Source organism: Equus asinus, chromosome 16 (genome assembly GCF_041296235.1).
Source record: "Equus asinus isolate D_3611 breed Donkey chromosome 16, EquAss-T2T_v2, whole genome shotgun sequence".
NCBI classification, from domain to species: Eukaryota; Metazoa; Chordata; class Mammalia; order Perissodactyla; family Equidae; genus Equus; species Equus asinus.
This window is the reverse complement of record NC_091805.1, coordinates 50,360,096-50,377,465: the sequence shown is the minus strand read 5'-3', so window position 1 is coordinate 50,377,465 and position 17,370 is coordinate 50,360,096. Positions and strand designations below refer to the sequence as shown.

Here is a 17,370-nt window from a genome sequence, read left to right as displayed (position 1 = left end):
AGTCAGAAGCTAATCCATGGAAGACATCAAAATCTTACAACTCTCCCATGAAAAACTTCGATAGAAGTTTGCCCAAATTTGACAACAATCATAAAATTGTGCCTGACATTACAAGCAACTAGGTGTGGTGCTGAAAAATTTTTTCCTAAATTATCAATAATAAAAACCAAATTTCAGTGAATTATATCAGAGGAAAGTTGAAATGTTTCCATTCTTTCTATGCAATATATTAAAAAATTTTGCCATATGAAAAGGCCATCAAAATATGCAGCATACATATATCTATATGCATGTACACACACACACACCCATATAAAATAGAGGTATTTCAGGTACTTCATGTTGTTTTCCTGGATTTTGTGATGTTCGTGATATTTGTCAGTTTTGGGGTTTTTTTTAAGTGATTTTTTGTGATTTCTTTTCTTATTCTAAATATTCGCTTTACTACCTAATTTTATAACCAGAATTGTATATTCTTTTTCTTAAAGAAGGCCTTCAATATTGTATAAGCTTTAGACCCAATATAACCCAAATGTGCCTCTGGCACCATGCACCATGTAAATACTTTCTTTTATTTCATTCATCAACTTATAAGGTAGGCCTTGTTCACACCATTTTAAAAAGGAGAACCTGAGACTTTAGTCAAATGGATTTGAATCCAAGGTCTGTCTTATGCCAAAGGGAGTGAATTAGTCCTAGCCCTAACTATATTCCCTACCCCCACCAGAGGGCATGCTGATTCCTGAAGGGATCTTTCTGTGTTTTATCTAGTCTGGTTTAAGTGGCTTTTCCTGACACCCCTCCCCCTACAACCCTCCCCTATCTGCCCTCGAACTACCTCATTGTTAACAGATATGAAGGATCTCGCTGTCAGAAAACTTTTCTTCATTTCCTCTCCGTTACTCTGAAACATGCCCTTGTGGACCCCTCGGTCAATTCCTCCTTCTTGTGATATTTGACAATTTTTTTGTGGTGTTTACACTCCATAGAGAGAAAGGGCAAAGATATTTCAAAGCATCTGGGCTAAAGGACATATCATCTTTGAAATCTTTTTTTAATTGAAATTCAAGACACACCCCCTCCAGGAAGCCCACCAGATTAATTCCAGGCAGCAAAATCCCAGTGCCACCCTCTCAAAGTCCCTTTATAACTTGCCATTGGCTATTCACAACCACACTGGATGTATTTGCTTATATTCTCTTTCTTATTAGAAATCTCAAGATTAGCAATGCCTTACCATCTTTACTACTTAAACTGAAATGCATATTTGAATTCCAAATTTTTTGTGGGAACTCAGTAAAATTTTTATTCCATATAACGTAAGAAAGTGAAGTCTGTTCTTTTCGTCAGTATACCTCCTATCAATTACGTTGCTTTCAAAATGAAAAATATGCAAGTCCGTTTTATGTAAAAACAGAAAAACTCATTTCTGTGGTGGAACAAAAGGCTCATCAAATTCTTGGCTTGGTTCTCCCAAATTCCAATGTACAGCTTTAGCTCTTTTAGTGTGTAATAGTGGCAAGCAAAAATGCTTCAGTTTCTCTATCTGTAAAATAAGAATTGTGTTATTTCTTTCCCATTTGCTTCACAAAAGTCTCATGGGGAACAAGAGTTAAATGATTAATGACTGAAAGCTCTTGGACAAACACAAAATGCTTAATAAAAATAATCCCTTATTGCCACAGTGATAGGCACCAATGACCTGATGCTAAACCCTGACTGAGGTGGAAGGCAATTCAGATAAACTTTGGGCCCTGTCCATGAACTGGGCTCCTTTTCCCCGGTGAGGACAATCCAATCTGGGCTCATGTTCCTTGACTTCCTCCAGTGACAGGCCCCCGCTTGTGGTCCTCCCAGGCTCAAACCCAACCCCCAAGTAATTCAAAATCTAGATTCTTGGCAGTGGAGGAGTAAAGTGTGGGAAACTGTAAAACGTGCCATCCTGATGTCAATATAATTTTATCCTCCCTTTTTCAGGGAATATGCCTGCTCGCCTATACCACAACATTATTAAGAAATAATTTGAGATCAAAACTCAATTTTTCATCTAGTTTGGGCCCTTCCTAAGAGAGGCCCTCGCATAGCTCTGGAAAGAGTCTCCAAGTAAAATACGTTTCCTCTCTTGACTGAAAGAACTGGGGTGTGCTTGACAAGTAAATACATCTCTATTGGTAGAAACTGGAAAGGTTATTTTAAAAGGAAACAAGGGATTCTGGCATATTTTTAGCGTACTGTGTTATTGAACATAATCTATTCCTGGTCTTCGAGTATAATACAGACATGTGAAATCACCCTGGACTCAAATCTGATCCCTGAGGAAATTCAGAAAATACAAGATGCATACTTGCTGCACCAACTCTGCTGCACATTGGACTGTCTTGTCCTAAAATGATTTTCTTTTCATTCCCTTTTTTAAGAGAATGAAAGAAAAATAAGAGGTTTCTGTTAGAGAAAAGAACTGCTAAGCTTTGTTATGTTTCATGAAACAGAGGATGAAGCAATACAGGGAGCTCGGGCTTTGGAATCAGACAGGCTCGGGTTTGGACTCTCAGTAGTACCAGTTACTAGCTGTGAGGTCTTGAGCAAGTGATTTATCTTCCCTGAATCCATTTCCCTGTCTATAAAGAGGGATTAAAAATCCCTATATCACAGAGCAATGTGAAGACTGAATTAGATATTGTAGAAAGTGCCTGGCTATAGAGAATGCCTAACTTACAGCAGACAATCAATCCATGATAGCTACTTATAATCACAGTAATGAAAATAAGAATATATTCCCAGACTGCCAACAAATATATCACAGCAAACCAACAAATGGTTTTTTTGTGCCAGGCACTATGGGAAAGGACAATACAATGACTAACACAAAATAAAACCTACTCTCAAAGATCTGACGATTTAGTTTCATTTTTGAAAATGTTAGTAAAAATATATCTTTAAATACTCTCTGCTTTTGCCTAAAGTATATGCCAACCATAGCATAGGTTCTTAAATTGTATAGGTTATATACCACAGTATACTCATTCCTCAAAAACATTCCTCAGAAACATTGCATACCATAATATTGCCTGTTAAAATAAAAGGGAAATGGAGAAAAACACATTCAACTTTGTAACTAGAGCACTAACAAAAACAGTACTTATTACATGGGAGATAACTTGAACAGCCTGTGAAAGCAGATCATTTGGAGGTTCCCTCAGGGGAAATTTTAAAATGCATAATAACAATAGTGCAGGACTTCTGCTTTTGACCAAGATGGAGTATCAGGGACCAGATCTACCCTGTTGTATAAAACAACTGGAAAAAAAAATTAAAAAGCCTGGGCAAATATATGAAACAACATCTCTCAAAGATATTGGAATTAAGCCACGAAGGCCAGTGATCTCTGGCTGATGGAAAACAAACAAGGTGAGCCCTAGGATTGCTTAGCTTACTGTCGGGAGAGAATTTCCAGGCCATGACACAGAGAGAAGAACTCAGGTGGTCTCCCTGAGGTGAGGAGACGGAGCTGGGAAACCAGCTAGGCTTCTCAGAGCAGAGCCGGAGAGGAGAGAATTGCACAGAGAACTGAAATCTACAGAAGGTCCCCTTCAAGGTTTCAGTCAGTAACTGATCAAGCATGTGAGCAGGGAAATTATCTGAGACTCAGGAACGAACTGCCTTACAGGACAAGAGCAAACTATCCCGGGGTTCATATAAGGCCAGGATAGCGGCCATTCCCATCATCCAGAGTGGGAAACCTTCTAATTCATGACGATCAGGTTAGTAATAAGAAGGTTCTTACCTCAGTCGTGGGGAAAAATTAACCCTAGGACCAATATTGTTTTGGTCCCACCAAACAAACTTAGAAGCAAGGCTCAAAGTGTCAAACTGTTTCCAAATAACGATATTCCAGAACAAAGTGCAACAATTTTTTTAATAATACAAAAGTATCCAAGATCTCACAAGATAAAATTCATAATGTTGGACATCTAATCAAAAATGACCAGCCAGGAAAGAATCAAAAAAATAAAACCCATCATGAGGAGAAAAAAAAATCAAACAAAAAAATACTAAAAAATGACATAGATGATAGCATTAGTAAATAAGGAGAGTAAAACAGTTATGTTAACTGTATTCCTTGTGTTCAGAAAACTAGAAGAAATACTTTAGATATTAAACACTCAGAAGATAGTTTTTTATTGAACTTCTACAATGAAAACTAAAATATCTGAAAGAAAACATATACTCAATGAAATTAACAACAGATTAGACATCATGGAAGGAAAGATAAGTGAACTTGGAGACATAGCGATTGAAACTGTCCAAAATGAAGTACAGAAGACTAAAAAGAGAAGAATAAGAAAAAAAATAAAGCATTGAACCATGGGACACATACATATGTGTGAAATTAGAGTTGCTAAAGGAAAGAAGGCAAAGAGAGAGACAAATATTTGAAAAACTAATGCCTGAAATATTTTCAACTTTGAGGAAAAATATAAAGTCATAGATCCAAGAAATTCAATGGACTTCAAGCACAAGAAACATGAAGAAAACTACACTAAGGCACAGCCTAATCATATTGTTTAAAACTAGTGAGGGGCTGGCCCTGTGGCCGAGTGGTTAAGCTCGCGCGCTCCGCTGCAGGCGGCCCAGTGTTTCGTTGGTTCGAATCCTGGGCGCGGACATGGCACTGCTCACCAAATCATGCTGAGGCAGCGTCCCACATGCCACAACTAGAAGGACCCACAACAAAGAATATACAGCTATGTACCAGGGGGCTTTGGGGAGAAAAAGGAAAAAATAAAATCTTTAAAACCAGTGCTAAAGGGAAAATCTTAAAAGAAGCCTGAGAAAAATGACAGTTTACATACAGAGGAACAGCAATAAGGATGACACAGATTTCTTGTCAGACATTATGCAAACAAGAAGAGAGTGTAGAACATCTTTAAAGCACTCAAAGAAAAATACTGTTAAACTAGAATTCTGTAGTCCACAAAAATATCATTCAAAATGAAAGTGAAATACTTTTCAGACATATTAAGAGACAAAAAGGAAAGACTTAAAGATGACCTATCTATGATCATCTCAGTAGGTACAGGAAAACGTATGTGACAAAATCCAATATCCATTCCTGACTGAAAAAAAAAAAAATCTCAGCAAACAAAGAATAGAAGAAAACTTTCTCAACTTGGTAAACAGTATCTACAAAAAACCTACAGCTAACATCATACTTAATGGAAAAAGACTAAATGCTTTTCTTCCACAATCAGGAATAAGTCAAAGATGTCTGCTCCACGATTTCTATTCAACTTTATATGGAGACTCTAGCCAGTACAATAAGCAAGACAAAGAAATAAATGGTGTCCACTGGGAAAGCAAGAAGTAAAATTGCCTTTATCCACAGATAATATGATCATCCATGTAGAAGATCCTAGGGAAGCTACAAAAAACCTACTGGAACAAATTAGTGAGTTTAGCAAACTTGCAGGAAACAAGATCATTTTACAAATATCAATTGTATTTCCATATACTAGCAACAAATGGTATAGTAAAAACATAATTTACAATTGTATCAGGAAATATAAAGTAGTTAGGGGTAAACCTGACATAAGATGTTTAATATTTCTATACTGCAAACTACAAAATAATGGTGAGAGAAATTTTAAAAGACCTAAATAAATGGAGCAATACAATGCATTCATGGATCAGAAGACTCAATATTGTCAATTCTCAAGACATCAATTCTCTCCAAACTGATCTATAGATTCAATGCTTTCTCAGTCAAAATACCCATAGGCTTTTTTGTAGAAATTGACAAGCTGACTCTAAAATTTATGTGAAAATGACAGGGTCCTAGAATACTAAAAACACTTTGAAGAAGCATAACAAAGTTGGAGAACTATACTGTCTGACTTTAAGACATACTGTAAAGCTACACTAATCAAGACAGTGAAGTATTGGTGTCAAGGAAGATAAAAAGATCTATGGAACAGAATAGAGAGGCCAGAAATAGAACAATACACATATGGTCCACCGATTTTTGATAACAGTGCAACAGCAATTAAGTAGAGAAAGGATAGTCTTTCAATAAATGGTACTGCACAATTTTATATTCATATGCAAAAAAATGAACTTTAATCTGTAACTCACACCACATATCAAAAATTAACTCAATATGGATTATACATCAAAATGTAAAACCTAAAATTATAAAACTTCAAGAAGTTATTTGTTTATTTGCTGAACTATCTGATGTAAGTTACAGATATTATGACATTTCAACCCTAAGTACTTCAGCATGTATCTGAAAAATTATGATTATTCTATCTTTCCATGTTCCTGTTATCACACCAATAAAGTTAACACTGATATAATAATATTACTTAATATACAGTCCATATTCAAATTTTCCTTCATTGACCCAATAATGACCTTTTCTTCCTATTTTTTCAATCCAGGAACATATCAAGGGTTACGTTTAGTTTTAATGTCTCTTTATCTCCTATCATCTAAAACAGTCCCCCTCCCCCAAGTCTTTAAACATTGTTATGACACTGACATTTTTCAAAAGCCCATGCCAGTAGTCTTGAAGGATGTTCAACAATCTGGATTTGTCTGATTGGTTTCTTAGGTTTGGATACAGGTTAAATATTTTTGGCTTGTATACTGCATAGGTGACGTTGTATACTTCTCATTTTATCACAGTAGATACAATTGATGTTATTTGTCCCATTGGTGATGCTAAGTTTAAGGAATTTCATTTTTCTTTTAAAGATTGGCACCTGAGCTAACAACTGTTGCTAATCTTTTTTTTTTTCTGCTTTTTCTCCTCAAATCCCCCCAGTACATAGTTGTATATTTTAGTTGTGGGTTCTTCTAATTGTGGCATGTGGGACCCCGCCTCAGCATGGCCTGATGAGTGGCGCCATGTCTGTGTCCAGGATCTGAACCGGCGAAACCCTGGGCTGCTGAAGCAGAGTCTGTGAACTTAATCACTCGGCCACAGGGCCGCCCCTTGATGCTAACTTTAATTACTTGGTAAAGTGGCATCTACTGAATTTCTTCATTGTAGACATTTTTTCCCTTTGTAATTAATAAGTAAATCTGTGATGTAATATTTTGAAATGTATTAATACTCTGCTCTCCAATAATAGTTTACCATTGATGATCTTCTTTTAGTTTTCTATTTTTTTATTGAGATATTATTGACAAATAACATATTAGCTTCAGGAGGTGTACAACATAATGATTACATATATGTATATATTATAAAATCATCTCCACAGTAAGTCTAGTTAACAGCCACCATTGATGATCTTTACTTGAATCAATTATTGTATTGGTAGTTGCAAAATGATAAATATGTCATTTTATCACCCATTCTGTATATACTAGTTGGCATTCTTCTGTAAAGAAGGGCTTTCCTTCCTCCTCTTGCTTTGCTTTTTTTTCCAGTATCACTATGGACATACGGATTTTTAAAAATTCAATGTATTATATATTATTATATTATTATATGTTATTAACGTGTTATATATTATTCTTTGGGATGCCCAAATTGTCTCAAATGCGGCCACCGGGAGCCCCTTCAGGACTGGTCCTGTGTCCTTTAGACATGTCTTTTGTAGTCTTTGAGCACTCCCTTGATTTCTGGTATTATATATTCTGGGGTCATCTTGTGCTTTCCTTGCTCCAAACTTAGAAATGGCCATTTGCCCAGGCAGCCTTGTTGTTTTTAGTGAAGAGTGGTATTTAGAAATAGACCTAATTTCTAGGTGTGCTCAGTGCTACTGATACAGAGGTCATGACCGTGTCCTGAAATTTCAGGGTTCTTCCTCACCTTTCCCTATTATACACTTATGTCTCTTTTCTTAAACAGGGAGAAGCCAAGTTCCCAACTATTTCAACGTATTTTTTCTTTTGCTCTATCCTACAATACAAATAAAATAATTTCAGTACTCCAATACCAATCCTAGGAACAAACCTACTAAGTTCCAGATTTTGTTACAGATCTTTTGATCCATAGAGTATATCCCATTCAGATTACTGTCTTCAAAAGTTACTCTAATTCTTTTTACCTGCATGGTTATGTTGTCAATTTGATAAGTGGTTACGTTTATTTTTTCCTGATTGTATTCAATTTTAGGGTTTGCTTCTTTCAGTCTTTTCAATTTAATTTAGTTTTGAATTTGTAAAACATTTATATAATTCAAAAATCAAACTACATAAAAAGATATACCAGGGATATTGCACTCCCATTCCTATCTTCTCTAGCTCATTACCTACCCCCGACTCTACATCATGTCCCATTGCCATTTTTTATTTATCCTTCCTGTGTTTATTTTTTGCCAAAATAAGCAAATACATACATATTTTTTCTCTTTCTAATACAATAGGTAACATACATATATGTAAATAACATGTATGTATATAACGTATATGTGCGTAACATACACACTCTGTTGTACCTTGCTTCTTTTCACTCAAGAGTACATCCTGTAAGTCACTTCATATCAGGTCACAGAGGTCTTCTTCACTGTCTGTTGTGGCTGCATCATACTCCATTGTGTGGATATACCATAGTTTACTGGTCTCCTGTGGAAGGAAATTAGGTTGTTTCCTTTTTTTGCTGTTATAAATATTATCACAAAGAATAATTTTAATTATATGTTGTTTCATTTTTTGCAGAAGTATAGCTCCGGAGTATGTGTTCAAGAGTGCGTTAGTTTGCTAGGGCTGCCATAACAACATGCTACAGACTAGGGAACTTAAACAACAGAAATTTATCTTTTCACAGTTCTGGAGGCTAGAAATCCAAGATCAAGGTGTTGGGAAGTTTGGTTTATTCTGAGGCCTCTCTTCTTGGCTTACAGATATGGCCACCTTCTTGCTGTGTGCTCATGATGAGGATTTTAGGCTGGTTATTTTTAAAACTACAGATGAGAAGCAGGCTCCGAGGACTGGAATTTTGCTTGCCCTTTTGAGAGACATTTGCACTTGTGAAGGAAGGGGGGGATGACCTTGTAGGGACCTGAAATTGGCCACCCCAGGATATGTCTCTTTGGCATCGGGATTGTTTGGGGCTGATTGCTTTTGATAAACTGGGACAGGGAAGGAGGCTCTGGGGAATGGAACTTGCCCTTGTTGGGACACATTTACATTTGTAAGGTAAATCTGTATATGTAAAAGGTGCCTCCCTCTCTGTACCAGGAAGAAGAGGAGAGATGACCTTGTCCCTAGAAACTCTTAATGGGGAAGGCAAGAACTTAAGTTGGTTGCTGTCTGGCAATCTCATGTAACTGGTTTAGGGTGGTGGCGTCTAACCTTTCTAACCTTTACTTAATCCGATTTGATTCTTGTCTAAAAGTCATGGGATCACCCAATGACCAGACCCCACCTGCACTGATGCCATTTTAACTTTTTTTTTATGTTCTTTCCTTTGTCTTGTAAAGAGATGACTCACATACCTATGCCTTAAATTTAGTCCTAACCCTCAACTCGGGGCAGCAGCAGGAGCTCTGACTGCCCGTGGGTCCTGTCCCCACGCACCAGCTCTGCCTGCCCATGGGTCCTGTCCCCATGCTATTCTACTCTCTAAATAAAAGAGCACTACTGCCAGATCTTAAGAGTCTAAGAAATCTTTCTTTCGACTCCTCGGCTCACCGACCCCGCATCACTCACAAGGTCTTTCCTCCTGCTGTTGCCTGTGTCCTAATCTCTTCTTATAAGGACACCAGTCATATGGGATGACGGTGTACCTACATCACCTCATATTGCCTTAATTACCTCTTTAAAGGTCCTATTTGCAAAAATAGTCACATTCTGAAGTACTTCTTAGGTAAGGACTTCAACAAATGAATTTGAGAGGGGACACAATTCAGCCCATAACCAAGAGTAAATGCTAGGCATTGTCAAATGCCACTTCATTGGGTTTATACAATTTTGCATTACCACCAGCAATCAAACATTTATTTTTAAATTTCTTAGAATACAACTAAAAGAACTATTGCTTAGCAACTTTTAGCCACACTAAAAGTTCTTCCTTTCGGTACTGAAGCTTGTAATTTTATTCCTGCTATTCCAGTGCTCCTTGCCTAGGAAAATCATGTTTAAGCTACACAAATTTCATGTTATACTGACATTATTTTCCTATTTACCAATTGCACATGAGATATTTCATGTTATAGATACATGTTTTATAGCAGACCAGACTGGATTCTAAATTGTCATGACTCAGATGTTTTCCCTTGAATCTGGATATTGTTTTACAAGGAACTCTTGCCCTGAAAAACTTTTCAACCACAGTAATGATTCTGAGAGTTGGACACATGGGTTTTCTAAACTAAAGAAAATGTGTAAACCTGGGTATAGATCAAAGTTTTCCAGTCTGTGTGAGGAAAAGAGGAATTGAGCACACTCTATTCTAGAAGAATTTAAAGGGAGAAGCACAGATTGTATTATCCTTACGGTGCAAGAAAAGAGAGTTAAGTGCAGTACTTTCTGACCATTGTCTCTTGCATTACAGGTGTATCCTGTAAAGAGGAATTCTCATTCTAGGGCTATGATCTCATGGGGAGATAGTAAAATTGCAAGAGATTTATTGCTGTCTCTGGGCTTCTGCATCTTGATACCACAAGGTTACCTGCCCCAGTTCTCACTAGTGGGCAGCCTATAAGTATTCCTTTCCCATCCATCAGTCTGCCCTCATCAAACAGAGCTCTGCTTCCAACTTCCCCCTCCCGTGGTATTCTTTTGATGAATGGTCTCATAATCTGGGCTTTACTTTACAAGTGAAATTATATTCTCCAAACAGTTATAAACAAGAGTTCTAAATATCTTTAATCTTTTTTAATTACAAAAGAAAACATCATCATTATATCACGCTTACATAGGACAGATATCTATGAAAGCAAAAAGTAAGTCTTCCCCTGAACGGGAGAGGTAACTTATGATAGTGTTTATACGTTGTTATTTATAAAAATAAATTTCCATGATGGGAGCAGGTGGGGAACACACTCTCATGCATTGCTGCTAGTTATATACATTGGTTATCTTTGGAGATAAATTAGAAGATAATTATCAAGATGTAAATACATATAATCTCAGAATTAGTCATTACACTTTCAGAAATCTGCCCTGTAGATATTATTTATTTTCTTATGTGTACAAATATATATTTACAAAGATGTTCACTAAAGCATTATTTGCAACAGTAATGATTTAATGATCTAAATAATCCAAATGTCTACCAAAAAGAGACTGTATAAACAAATAATGATATTCTCATTCAGTGGAATACTATGAAGCTTGTAATTTTCTTTTAAAGTGAGGTATAGATATTTACTGATATGTAAAAATGCTTAAGACACAATAAGGAAAAAAAATCAAGTTGTAGAGCTTGTAGGGAAAGAAAGCATGTGGATGTTTGTGAGATCTTTGTAATACGCATAGACTTCTTCCAGAAGGATGTAAAACAAATGGCTTAACAGTGTTCTTTTGGCAGTGGGATGCAGGAGTTGGGGTAGGATATTGAGGAATATAACTTTTACTTCTTGTTTTCTATTTTTCTTTACAGCTTTCTTTTCTTTTCTTTTCTTTTTTTTTTACCATGTGCGTGTATTCTTTTGAACATAGAAAAAAAAAGTATTTTAAATAAGCAATTTCCGTGTTCTTGGGCATGACTCCTACTTATAGTTCCCTGTTAAGTAAATCATGAGGCATTTTCTTCCCCCTGTCCCCTGAAAGTTTTCTTTTATCGACATCCTTCCTTGTCAACAGCCATTCTACATAATGGAAGAAAATGGTTGAGTTTTGTCTAAGTTATAGTAGGACTGGAAGGGAAAAGAAAAGCAAGTTGGGCTTTGTCTTACATAATTCTTAGTCATGTTATAATAACACATCTAAACCCTTAGGCAACACACCAACATATGCTTAAGCAAAAAGGAAAACAGCATGAAATTGGAAGTGGAGAGCTTGGGATGGAGCTGTGCAGAGCATCTGCCTCCCTGACCATGGTCCTAACATTCCTAAATGTTCTATGCTTACTTTCTAGATCCTGGAGATCAGGAAATAGTTTTCTCATACCAAATTACATTACAATTGTAAAATGTGGATGCTGAGTTACTTTGTTATTGGGGAAGATTTGACCAGTATTTATTTGAGAAAGATGAAGAATTACTAGAACTCACTAGACTAAAGCTTTATGAAACAATATCTGACCCTCTTGGACCTAAAATTTTTTTTACAGGCACACAAAGAGAGCAGTATTGGCTAACTCTCACAGCTGGCCAAGGTGAAAAGCAGATAGCACTGGACTGCAGGACCATCAGCATTTTATTCTGAGAACACACAGCTGTATTGCAGAGTTGCAACATATTGTGGTTGGCCATGTCATTCCACAGTACTGAATGGCATATGTAAATTAAAATAAAACGAATGTTTAAATTCCTTTTTAGAATATTTAAAAGTATTCTGCAATTCCCCTAGAGAACTGCAAACTCCTTGGACCGTTGCAGAGCCAAGGCCAGCAATGCTGGCCAGAGAAGACAACTGACATCAACTGCTTCTGAGAAGTTAGGGACGGTATGAAATGGCACCAGGATGTGTCACTGTCACTTGCTTGATATGAATTTTAAAAATTAATCAAGCAGTTGACCTCCCCAAGTAGGTAGCTGAACAGTGTCATTGTCTAAAGATTTCTTGAAACCCTACATTGCCAATTATGTGAAAGCAAAGCCTAAGTACTTGCCCTCCACCATCCCCAACTAATCCCAGCAAGGGCAAACCATCTGCATCCTGGCTAAGCACAGAACAAATGAATGCTCTGTGCAAAACGTAACTGTTCCTCCCACCATCCCTCTGTCCCATCCACACACACACGCCTGCTTCAGTCTGCAAGAGACTGAGCACATGGGCAGTTTCAGTTTCAGCTATGTGAAAACATTAACATCTGCAACCCACTTTAGAGTTTTCAAAGTATTTTTCCCTCATATATCCTGTGTTCCTTCTTCGTACATAACCATAAGTTAGAGGGCATTTAAAAACATAATTTTTATTATGTCCTCAACCTGGACCCCCATCTCAGCCTGTCAAATCAACTTGAAAATGTCATTGGTGAATAGTATGAATTTGAGAATCGTGGGAATATTTACATTTTCTTAGAAATAATCAATTAAAATTGAAAACTATTTTTCAGCCTTTCAAAATGAGAGTTTGACTTCAGATGTTTCAAAATTTGCCCAAACTAGTACCTACTTAATTTTATACTATTTAATTCAACAACTATTTATTGACCACTCCCTGTATGCAGGGTATGTGTCATACAACCTCAGGCAAGGCTGGTCACTGCTTTGGAAGACTCTTAGGAGTGCACGGAGAACACAGACGGCCAGGAGACGGTGCAAAAGACCCCATAAAACATGAGGGGACAAGAGGAGGGTGCTAACCCCATCTTGGGAGAAGAACACGTCTTTCGTGGCTTTATAATAGATAGCCACCATGTCTTCACAGTACGTTAAGGAAAGACATACTGTTTGGATTATAGAAAGTGGTGTGAAAGCATCCGGTTTGGGGAAAGCAAATGAAAACATCCCTTTTTTGCCCCTAAGCCTTGTCCATGTTCGTCTTGTTTTTTTCCAAGTCCCTCCCTTATCTTGTCACAGGCTGTGACTCCTCATGAGCTGCATAGGATGCTGGCTCTAAATAGATTCCTGGGAAATAGCCTGAGAGGCCTGTGTTATGCCAGGTCGTGGGAGGCAGTGAATGAAGGGACCAGGCGGGGACACCAGGACAGGAGGAAAAGGAACCCACCCAACAGCTGGATCTGGTTAGCAGAAACCCCAAGGCTGGGATAGACAAGCCCAAAGGGCCCAAACCTTGATAACATCAGACCAGTCTCCAGAGATATTACTTTTGGGATTCTCTACTCCCTTCCTCATCCCAACTGTCCTCCAGGCAGGGTTAGATGCCCCCTCTGGGCCTCCACCGAAAACCCACTTCCCTCCCTGGTGACACTGCTTTAGGTGAGGCAATCCTCTGTTCACTTGTCACGCCTATTAAGTTGTAAGTGTGTGTAGTTTAAGAATTTTCTTTTATCTCCAGCATCTACCATAGTGTCTGGTTCAGAGTATCTCAGAAAATATTTGTTTCTATTTTTTAAATTAAAAAACACTGGAAATCCTCAAGGTAAAGTAAAACAAAGACACACACTTAATCTCATTGCTTTTTAAAAAATTAAAGACGTAAAAGTTCTCCTTTCATTGCCTTCCTTTTTCTTTTGCTAAAACAGATATATCAACACATACAGCAAACGTTGGTTGAGAGAATTAATAAATGAGTGAATAAATAAATCAAATAGAGCTGAAGAGGCCAAGGGAAGGAATGTCAGAAGTTAAGCCAACAATCAAAAGGATGATCTCCCCATCTCAAGACCCTTGACTTCATCACATCTGAAAAGTGTCTTTTACCATGTTTCCAGGCATTAGGATTAGGAGCCCATTATTCTGTCTACCACAAACACTGTGGGGCAGAGAGGTAGGAGATCTAAGTACTAACTAGTCCAGACTCTCCTTCTAAGAAGCACTTTGACCTCATTCACTTTCCCTCTTTGGATCTTAGTTTTCTTATCTGTAAACTGGGGAAAGTCATTTAACAAGCATATTATTAGCCATGCACATTCTAAACCTTAGAGATACAGAAGAAAACAGACAAAAGTCCCTGCTCTTATGATGCTTACATTCTTTAGGAGGAGAAAACAAATTGAATAAAATAAGTTAGACGGTGATAAGTGTTGAGGACTGATGAGGAGACCAATGTGTCCAGAGGAGAGCAAAGTAGGGGGAGGTAAAGGGGACGGAGGACAGAAAGGGAGACTGGGAGGGAGAATGCAGATCATTTGGGCCTAGAGGTCTTGGCGAGGACTTGAGTCTTTTCCAAATGACATGGAACGCCACTAGCAGGTTTTGAGCATGGGAGTGACCATGATCTGACATACATTTTAATGCGTTGCTCTGGCTGCTGATTGAGAAGAGACTGAAGGGCACAAGGGCAGAAGCAGGCAGATGTGTTAATACTTCATTCTCTTTACCTTCACATTTTTGCACATTGTTCATTTGCATATCTATGCTTCCTTCATGCACTTATTCCTCCTAAGGGCTCCCTGCTCCTCTTTCCAATTTAAAATTCTACTCTACCTTCTTCAGGAGCCACCTCAGGACTCACCTCACAGCGGTAGGGGCACGCAGGAACTTGTTATCCTTTGCCCCCCCCACCTTTGGATGAGGAAACTGGAGCCCAGACCCTTAGGAAGCCTGGCTGAGGTTGTATAAGTAGTATGTAGTGGAGCAAGGACTGCCCCTACAATGTGATTTGAAGGAAATTAAAAGATCTTGATATGAAGACTTTTCCCTGAAATTCTGTTTTCTGTTTGCAGTCTCATCATTAAATTGTGATCTTGAAGAGTATGGACAGTATCTCACTCAGCTTTGTATACTTAGCACCTAGCATAGTGCCTTCCACATGATTGACACCCAATAAGTATTTGCTAGATGAGTAAATAACAGTGTCAAGTCCTCAAAAACCTGTTATGTGTTATTAGCATCATGTCTCCCCACGCTACCCCACCCCAGCACCTCATGGTGTTAAATGTGAGACAACTAGAAAGGTCTGTGAATCTATGAAAGCAAAGCTGATTGTTCTAGGAAAAGAAAGCTTATCTTTTTTCTAAAGATTTTTTTTCCCCTTTTTCTCCCCAAAGCCCCCCGGTACATAGTTGTCTATTTTTAGTTGTGGGTGCTTCTAGTTGTGGCATGTGTGATGCTGCCTCAGCACGGCTTGATGAGCAGTGCCATGTCCACGCCCAGGATCCGAACTGGCAAATCCCTGGGCAGCCAAAATGGAGTGCATGAACTTAACCACTCGGCCATGGGGCCGGCCCCTTATTATTTTAACAAAAGGAGTGGCACCAGGATTGGAGCAGAGTCTTCTTAACACAGTAAAGGTCAGAGCTAGAGACTCCCTTCTTTTCCTTGCCTCCTTGATTTCCAAGCAGTTCTAGGATACAAGGGATAAAATAAGTTTTAAAGGGATGTTATTCTCTGAGGAGAAACCAGTCCTATTTCATGTGACTTCTGTGCCCTAGGCATGCGGGTCTTGTTCTTACTGAGGTGATAACCAGCAGTGACAATATAACTGATAAGCGTAGTCAGGGCTAGTATGGCAGCTGTGCATGTCGACCAGGAGTCAGGCCCCAAGAAGTCCATCCTCATTCTGTCAGTGACCTTGCGGACTCATACTGAGTTATCTAGTTGCTAATATTTTAAAATTGGGGGACTTGAGTTTACACTTCCATGTCCATGCTCCACAATGCCACCTATCCTGTTTTATTTTAACAACTTTACAAGAAATCTTCCCTTCAATACTTAGCTTCTCCATGGTGGGATCCACGTCTTTATCCTCCATGGGTCCCCAGCAACTTAAGGCAGTGCCAGGTTAATAGGAGGTGGTCAGTAAGTGTGGGAAGGAAGAAGGAAGGGAGGAAGGCAGGATAAGGAGGGAGGAAGGGAAGAATGCTGCCTTTCCAGTTCTTTTTGTCTCTGAGTTTTTAGAGTGGGAACCAGGAAACTAGAGGCAAGAAAAGAGGGTGATACATGTGATAACATACAAGAAGTATCATATGTGGTACTGGTGGTGACACAAGATTACCTTTTTAGTCCTTTAGTTTTATGGGCATGCAATAAACATGCACTAAATGACTTCTGAGTCAGTGAATAGTGTGAATGAATAAAAGTATTGCCAACTTTGCCTGACAACCTGTACAGCTAACTGCTTCTTCTGTCTCTTCCAGTTCTTACTCTGCCTGCAGGCTCTCTCCTCCAGCACCAGCTGCCAAACTGCTCCCTCCCAGGAGATGCATGTGATAATATTAGAAGACTCTTTGTTTTGAATTTATTACCTAATGATTTTCTCACTAACAACACTCTCTTCAAGTTAGTAACAGTTCTGTTCAATTCCTCCAATACCAGATTACCCAAGACAAGGCTTCTGGTTCTTCCACAGATTCACAATATAATAATTAAGGAATCAATGAGATCCAGCAGGACCATCTGTCAAAACGGGAGGCTATGTCAGCCTGTTGGCCTATACATATGTTTTTAAAGTACTGGGAGATCTTTGGGTTAAAAATATGACATCTGCCAAGAGCATAAGCTCATATAGATGAGGGCTGGAAGGAACCTTGAGAATCAGCTGGTTCAACCACTCCTATTTTTTCAGATAAAAAGCAGGCTAAGAGGTTAGGGGCTTTCCACTGTCACTTTGCTAGCTATGGCAGAGTTGGGACTAGGAATAAAGTCTAGTGCCTCCTGGAGCACAAGCATTTCTCTCTTGTTT

At 38.3% G+C, this 17,370-nt stretch overlaps 1 long non-coding RNA gene across 5 annotated transcripts in view; it reads right to left on the bottom strand.

Annotated features, from left to right (window-relative positions):
- Nucleotides 1-17,370, bottom strand: part of LOC123277556 (uncharacterized) — a 131,051-nt gene that overhangs the window by 107,234 nt on the left and 6,447 nt on the right. For all 5 annotated transcript variants that reach the window (XR_011494942.1, XR_011494939.1, XR_011494940.1 and 2 more), the window contains exon 2: nucleotides 8,451-8,577. This is a non-coding gene — a long non-coding RNA (uncharacterized lncRNA). The remainder of the gene's footprint in view (nucleotides 1-8,450; nucleotides 8,578-17,370) is intronic.